Consider the following 6279-nt stretch of genomic DNA (forward strand, 5'->3'; position numbering starts at 1 on the left):
TATCCCATTTCAGACTGAGGCCCAAACAGAGAGATATCTATAAAAGTGCACTTGGGACAGGTCCTGAGAAATTAGGAAGAAGGTGATCACTTTTCCCCTTTGCCTCTTATTTACAGAATGAAATGAAGTGAGAAAATTTAAATTTTAAATTTAAATTTTAAATGTAAAAAATTGTGACTGCTCTAGAAAAACACTTTTATGAACAGTCCTCATCTGAAAACACGTTAATAAAATTAATTTAGAAGTCAAGAATTTGAGGGGCATCTGGGTGGCTTAGTCTGGTAAGCATCGGTCTTTTGATTTTTGGCTCAGGTCATGATCTCACAGTTCATGAGATCGAGCCCCACGTTGGGCTCTGTGCTGACAGCATTGAGCCTGCTTGGGATTCTCTCTCTCCCTCTCTGTGTCCTTCCTCCTCCTCTTCCTCCTCCCTCTCTCTCTCTTTCACAAAAAAATAAATAAACATTAAAAAAAAAAAAGGAGTCAGGGATTTGGATCTCTGAGCATACTTCTCCATATAAGTGAAATGGTTAATTTATGTTGAACTTTCTAGAATGGCAGCCTTCAATGTACATGTATCTAACTCAGTGCTGTGGAATTTTGAGGCATGAAGTCTCCATTACCATGCTGAAGTGGAGATGGTATTGCCTGTTTTAGGCATAAATCAGCTCCCTGGCATGGTTGGTATTGTAAAGACTCTCAGTTGTCGACAACTGAGGGATCAGCACTGGGAAGGACCAAGCAGACTAATGGAAGGAGTGTTTGAAGAGGTTTGAAGGGTTGTGAAGAATGTTCACAACTGAGACTAGCCAATTCCCAAGTTCAAAATCATCCAACTACCATGTCTATGGAAAGATACCCTAGCCCTGGTATATAGTCAGAACTCAAAAAGATGCTAAATGCCACAAAGAATAGGCAACATTTCAGAGATTATCCTGAAGGGCAGTTGCTTCGGAAGTAGTGGGAGGCTACTTTCTGGGAGGAAGGAGTCCTCCACTTTGGTTCAGCCTCTTCTGCTCATAAAAGCCAGGACCTCACTGAACTAGCCTTATCTCCCTTCTTGATGTGAGTTCCTGAGGGGAGACTGTGCTGATGGGACTGGGGTTGGCATTATCCTGTTGACAGAAGAAAAGAATCTGTGAGCTGGATGAAGGGCCTCATAACAGCTGTCCCTGTACCTGTCATGACTTGCTTCTCACTGTCTATGTCAAATGGCTATAACAGAAGCCACTGTAGCTTTTTGTTTACTAACTTCTCTCTCCCTTCAGCAACAATGTTCACACATGAGCTTACAGTCTGAATTAGAAAGATGAGACGAGAAAGGCATTGCTTCACAATATGTATCTTTCATTCATTCATTCAGTCAGTCAGTCATTCTCCCTCAACACAAACTTGATCTCCTTGATAATTAAAGATGCCACGAGATATAAACACATCAAACTCGCATTCCATCATTTAAGTTTACATAATCATATGAATGACAGGATATACACCAAAATAATTAAATTTCAGTTAAAGGTGATAAGTAGCTCTTATGGGCTAAATTTATCCCTCTAAACTCCGTATGTTGAAGCCCTAACCCCCATTCCCTTCTGAAGTGACTACGTTTGAAGACAGGGTCATTAAAGAGGTAAAATGAGGTATTGGGTCAGGAGAGCTAATTAATTATGACTGGTATCCTTATAAGAAAAGGTGATTAGGACACAGACATGCCCAGAAAGAAGTCCATGTCAAGACAGAAGAAAGTGGCCACCTACAAGACAAGAGGGAAGCCTTAAGAAAAAAACAATTCTACTGCCACCTTGGTCTTGAACTAATAGCTTCCAGAAATGCCAGGAAATAAACTTCTGTTAAGCTATTCATTCTGTTGTGATTTCATTATGACAGCCCCAGTAAACTAACACAGTGTCTCTGCACAAATTAGATATTGATAGAATTAAAGAAAATAAAATATCACTACACACACACACACACACACACACACACACACACAAAGGAATTGCATTTAAGTGAGTCTTCAAAATATGTCTCTTATTTTGAAACATTGGAACATGGTTCACCTCCTTAAAACTTTCTTCTTCAGAGCGTTCTTATCACATTTATAAATCCTTTTATTACACTAGAATATAATCTTTTCAGGTCTGAAAACTGAATATCATTTAACGGGCTGATGTTCACTTTATATCTTCTCTCATGTATTGAGTTTCAGTTCCCCCAACACCATTTCTTTGTATCTTTGTGTTAAAGAAAACAAAAATAATAGATGAGTGAGTGTGTCGTTTCTGTCAGTTTAGTAAAAGTGTGCACCTTCCCTAAACATTTCCTTCTCTTGTTCAGCTTGTTCCTGTCTGTTCTTAGCAAAAACATATTTATTTTGTATTGTCTTGAGGGTTTTGTTCCGCATAGATCTCAGGCCAGTCTGGGCTTTGGGCTATCCTGACCACATTGCTGCAGACCTACCTGCTCTGTTTTAGGACTTCCATCCCCACTCCCAGGTTAGTGATCCTGGTGACCTCTCTAGGCCAGCTCCTCCTGGTTTTTACGTGTTTATTAATTTTTGTTAATGTTTGTTTATCTTTGAGAGACAGAGAAAGACAGAGCACAAGCTGGGGAGGAGCAGAGAGAGAGAGAGAGAGAGAGAGAGAGAGAGAGAGACAGAATGCGAACCAGGCTTCAGGCTCTGAGCTATCAGCACAGAGCCAGATGCAGGGCTTGAACTCACGAACCTGCGAGATCGTGACCTGAGCCAAAGTCAGCACTTAACCCACTGAGCCACCCAGGCACCCTTATGTCTTCTTTTAAATGCTTATATCAGACAGCTCTGTGTGTAGTCAAACTGTTCTCTTTTCTGTTTCTCTCCCATACAATTATCAAAATTTTATCAAAATTTCATTCTAGAAGATCCCAACATTCTTTTGTATCAAATGTTATTTAAATATGCTTCCATAATTAGAAAACTAACGTAGGCTCGCTGTAAAATGATTTTTCAATAATACAGAAGTTTAGAGGAAAAAAAAAAGATAAATTTCCCCTGTGCCCATACCAGTTCCCATTACATACCCAGAGGTAGCTGTCATTCCTACTTTGATGTTTCAATATCATTTTCTAGATATTAATTGGGAAAGCCATGGAGACGACATGACTGCTTGTTACCTGCAAGCTGACCAGGGGAACTGGAGACTCCTCAAGCCCCAGTCCTTGGAACACACATTCCACCCACCATCCTCACAGTGGGGGCTGTTTCAAGAACACAGCCTTGAAAGTAAGGTATTCTCGAGACCACCTAGATTGAACACGCGCTGAACCCAGGTAAGGCCTTTGTATAACCTTTTGAGATTCAGGCTGGCGACTGTAGAGATCCAATCATCTTGCAGCTACTCAAGAAAAGCGTTGGACAGAAGTCCCCTTGCCATCTTCCAATCTGGAGTCGCCTGTCTGCCTTTTTCTTCAGCCTCTCTTCGCCCTTCAGGTTTAGGGACCAGTCTTGAATATGAAGGGGGAAACTCCTGAGGTTTTGAACTGACAGCATTTAAGTATGGATGTTTAAACACCAAAAGAGGTGTTAAGATGTTATGGTCTGTTCTTTGATCATTCCTTTATAAACCGAAGTGCCATAACAATTCAAAAACTTACAGTACGTGATGCTATTGCGCTATATCATGCATTATGCTTGGTGATAGTGTCACAAATGACCAGTAGGTGTTGCCAGGGAATCCTTGCTCTCTGTGACACAGACAAGGGGTATGGAACATAAGGAAGGGGTAGCATTATCGTCCCAGCATTATTGCTGGAATGGCATATGTTGTCTGGGATTCATAGTCATGTATATATTTAGACAGTTAAAGCTCTTTTTAAACCACTGAGTTGTCCAAGTGTGTATTATATATTCAAATCTTTCTTCTATTATAGTGCACTATGGATTTGAAATATCTAAATGTTGAAAATAGCATTAAACCAAAACATGGCAAATCTTGACTGTGGATAAATGACACCTATATGGGTATCTTTGTTTGGCCTTTTTAAATCTAACATTTTCACTGTGGAATTGTTTTCACGTCAGTACATTTAGTCTCCCTCACACTATTTAATAGCTGCATGATATTGCTTAGCTTGTTTATCAGTTGTGGTCTGAACAGGAAATACGCGGAGGCCAGCAAGGGAAGCAGTAAGGGACAGTAATGCACCCAGCTGTTAGCAACAGAAGAAAGTAGTTACTACCTTGAGTCTGAAGAAACAGGAAGAGAATTTCCCTTGTTACTGGAACCTAGTGAGAGCTGTAACCATGGGTGGGAGGTGCGTAGAATGGAGTGGGGTTTCTTTTTCCAGACTTAACCACTGGGAGGTCTGGCCATAGTTAGAGGGATGAAATCACTACTAACCACAGTATGGCAGAGAAGAAATACCCTTTGACTCTCCCCAGTGCTGTTGTGCCTCCATGGGCTGCTGCAAACTAAAAGCCAGAGGGTAAGGGAACCCCGAGTCAGCTTCCTAGGAATCGGAGCAAGGCAGAAAATGGACATAGAGGGGCAATCAGAGCAAAAGAGCATTGTACGTATGTGAGTCATTTTTTTTTAAGTTTATTTATTTTGAGAGAGAAAACACAAGTGGGGAGGAGCAGAGAGGGAGAGAGAGAATCCCAAGCAGGATCCACCCTGTCAGTGCAGAGCCTGATCCAGGGCTCTCCATCTCAAGAACTGTGAGATCACGCATGACCTGAGCAGAAATCAAAACTAGGAGGCTCAACCCACTGAGCCACCCAGGTGCCCCAAGAGTCATTTTAAATATATCGACTGAGGATCTGCTACGTGTCATGTACTGTTCTAGGCCCAGGGAAACACAGTAATGAGTGAAACAGACAAACATGCTGCTTTCAAAGAGCTTATAATTCTAGGGTGGGAGGACAATGTAACTAACACGTATCTGGTGCTTATCAGGTGCCAGACATTGTTCCAAGTGCTTTATGTATATCGCCTCATTAAATAAATCAATAGCATAAACTTGTTCACCGCTCTTTAATGATGGAACATTATAGGTTGTGTCCAATTTTTCCTTCCTTTTTTTTTCTTTTTTGCCATTCCCAACAATACCAAAACAAATTTTTTTGAGCATCCATCTTCGTGCACGTAGATAAGAAATTCTGTGGAAAAGATACCTAGACATAAAACTGCTGAGTCAAAGGAGAGGCGTTTTTGTTTTTGTTTTTTTAACTTAATAGATTCAGTCAAATAATTCTCCAGAAAATGGCACCAATTCACATGCTCACCAACAAGAGTGCCAGGTTCCCCCTTGGAAAATCTCACTATTACCTCATTCCTTTTCCCAATCATCCAAGCAGGAAATGGCACACCATTGTTATTTTAATATGTGGTCCCCTGATTACCTGTGACACTGAGCAGGTCTTTCTAGATTTACTAGCAATTACTATGAATTGTCATGAATTATTTGCCATAATTGGATTGCTTGCTTTTTTTTTTCTTTTTAATTGTTAACATTTTAAAAATATACTAAGGCTGGGACTCCCTGGGTGGGGCAGTCAGTTAAGTGTTAGACTCCAGCTCAGGTCATGATCTCACAGGTTGTAGGTTTGAGTCCCATGATGGGCTCTGTGCTGACAGCTCAGAGCCTGGAGCCTGCTTTGGATTCTGTGTCTCCCTCTCCCTCTGCCCCTCCCCCACTCGCACTCGGTCTCTCTCTCTCTCTCTCTCTCTCTCTCTCAAACATTAACAGTAAAAAAAAATTTTTAAATATACGAAGGCTAATAATCTTTTATATAAGTTTTTTTTTCTTTTATAAATGCTTTCTTCCAGGGTCGTGCTTGTCTTTTTGCACTTTAAGGTATCTTGCATTCTACAGTACATGTTCATGTTTACTGAGTTACATTTCTCAATCTTTTCTTTCATGGGCTTTGAGCTTATAGCATATTGGGAGGCCCTTTGCTGTCTGAGGGAAATAAAGACACTTTTTTTTTCCTGTGAATTTCTAAATATAGATATTTGACTTCCATGGAGTTTCTTTGAGTATATGATGAGTGATAGAATTATAACATTAATCTTTCTCATATGGGTATCCAATTGTTATACATTATTTACTAAACAGCAAGTGTTTCCCCAATTATTTGAAATACCATTTCTATTATAAATTAAACATAATTCCTTAATGACAAATCATATTTGCAGTTCTGAAATAAACAGATTTGATTAGGTTATATTAGTTTTTTAATACAATAAATGACTTAATTTGCTGCTTTAAAAAATTGTAGTTATGTTCATATGTGAGTCT

Source organism: Acinonyx jubatus, chromosome B2 (genome assembly GCF_027475565.1).
Source record: "Acinonyx jubatus isolate Ajub_Pintada_27869175 chromosome B2, VMU_Ajub_asm_v1.0, whole genome shotgun sequence".
Taxonomy (NCBI): Eukaryota; Metazoa; Chordata; class Mammalia; order Carnivora; family Felidae; genus Acinonyx; species Acinonyx jubatus.